We start from the raw sequence: 2,500 nt of genomic DNA, 5'->3' as shown, positions 1-2,500 counted from the left end.
ACGCTCAGCTTACAAAAATCCCCACCCCTACCCAGTGCAAAGAATTTTGCCCCATGCTGCTCAATATGCAAATTAGAAAGACGGAGCCATCAAACATGTGGCTTATTCGTTGTCCCTGGCTGTTTCTGCTTCAAAGCAGGTTGAGTGATTCTATCGAGCAATACAATGAACCACCAAGGTACAGGTTGCATAGGGACTTCGCAAAATCGCTTTTTGTGGTCAAATCTACCAAACAGATGCCCGTTACGGAGGTTCTCGTCTTACAAACTTAGCGGAACGCCATTGAAGAAATGACTGGAGAGAAACGTTGTTTGACAGTCAAGATATCATATCCGAGCTAAAGTGAACATATTTATGTTGCAGTGTGCTTTAGTAATGCAGATATTTCGAAATGAAGGGATTTCATTCATTATAAATACGGGGGTAATGTTTGGTCACGCATTCGACTACTGGCGTGATTTTGATTTTTCTGTACGATTTGAGTAATTTTTTGACGAGTGCTTATTCATTTGCCCAAACTAAACTTTACATATATTGGAAGACCTATCCTTATATAGTTAGAATCTAAAATCTTTTGGAATTCCGAGGTATGGCACATAGTCAAAATGTCAATTCTTTTCACCCACCGGCGAACTCTACGTCTGAGGGCACTCTACTTTTGTTAACCGCCAAATAATTAGATTAAACCAATTTTCCTGTAATTGTGCTTTTTTGGACAAGGAAGAGTTAAGCAAAAGGTTGGTTGTATTACAACTTTTCTGGATTCAATAAATGCGACACGCGAATAGAATGAAAATGATCGATTTTCAGCCCGGTTGGGACTCGATAACTTGATGCCAGGACGTGAAATCGAATATGTTGTTTTTCTCGGAAATACGGAAATATTTAAGAAAATAAAACGCATGACGTTGTTACCTTTACTGAGGCCTACTTACCGGACTATATTTGATTTTTGTGGACATTTGCTCTTAATATGGCTGTCGAGAGTGCACTTGAACATCGAATCCCATAAAAAACACTATCATAAATGTTTTCGAGAGCACCAATTATATTCCATGGGGCCCTACCCGTATAAGCTTAAAGCTCATTTAGATCAAAAGAATTGTAGTCCTTAACTGAAATGATTTTCGGTCTTGGTTTGCTTTTTGCGAGAGCAAAAACTCCATGCACAAGATGATGGTCACAGATACCACGATCGACTGAACCAGACTTCAAACAATTTAACTTAGAGCTAGTAATGACAAGATCAATTAATAATGTACTGTTCCTAGTAATTCTGGTTGGAGACTTGATGACATTTAGGTAACCAAAGGTGGTTAGCATCCTTTGAAGTTTAGTTCCACATACATACATAGATCTTGATCTCGATTTGGTACAGAAAGAAGATTAGATTTTTGAAGTCACCTATCAGCACGACATTCTTTCTTTTGACCCAAATCTTCTTTAACAGACCCTGTAAGGAACAGTGTCATACCTTTTAGGTGGACTATACAGACAGCCAATTAGGGTTGATTATGAGCGCATGGTGACATTGATCCAAACTGCCTCTAATTCTTGAATATCCCATTTAAGGTCTTGGTGGATAGTTATGCTTTCTTGACACCACCTCACTTAGAGCTAGATCTATCCTTCCTGACAAAGTCAAAACCAGGCAGCCTTAGCAGGTTGTCAGGAGTAGCTGCAGTCTCTAATACCCAGAATATCCGAATTCACTTCATTTAATAGGACATGGATTTCATTTAGCTTGTTGGTGAGGGAGGACATTTGTGTCCCACTTTTAAATTTTTGTTGCCAAGGGAGTCATTCAACTGAATTTTTGGATATCGATATAGCTAACAGCACTGTCTTCAGGTTCAGAAACCTGGACGGGATCAGATATGTCTACGTTGGAATCGAAGACATCTTGATTACAGACAGATGTCTGCTGCAACAAAATGCATTTCGGGCAAATCCAGGATAAGTTTTCCAAATGAATCAGTTGTTGATAATTGCGAGGAGTAGTGACAGATCCGCATTTTATGTGGCACCATTGTAGGCAGTTGTCACATTCGATAGCATGGTGATTCGAAGCTACTGTTCTCGAGCAAATAGAGCATTTATTTTTGGTCGTATTATATGAGTCAGGTCAGGTCGCTCCTGCCACAGGTATCATGCTACCCTGTGCTACCTGCTGCATGCAGAGAAGGAAAACTCTGTCAAAAACCTCCGCTGCCTTGCGGCTAATATCTCCTTAGAGAAAAGGCTTCAGGAGTTAACCTCGAGGAGAAATCTGGAGCTGGAGTCCCATAGGCGGTTCGTCGTTGTAATCAATCTCGTTCTGGCAACTCCTGCGACGTCAATGGCCCCGGACCGTACCGGTCCTGCCGTTCCGTCCGGACCAGTCATCGCCGTGGAGAGGGGGGTCCTGCTAACTGGGCAAGAGCTGGTCCTCCTTATCCCTCTGCCCTGGCCTGTGCCCTGGAGAGGGCACTCCAGCTTCGCCTCACAGCGTCGAACCAAC

The sequence above is a fragment of the Montipora capricornis genome, chromosome 6 (genome assembly GCF_036669925.1).
Source record: "Montipora capricornis isolate CH-2021 chromosome 6, ASM3666992v2, whole genome shotgun sequence".
In the NCBI taxonomy this organism is placed as follows: Eukaryota; Metazoa; Cnidaria; class Anthozoa; order Scleractinia; family Acroporidae; genus Montipora; species Montipora capricornis.
Note: the sequence above shows the minus strand (reverse complement) of the source record.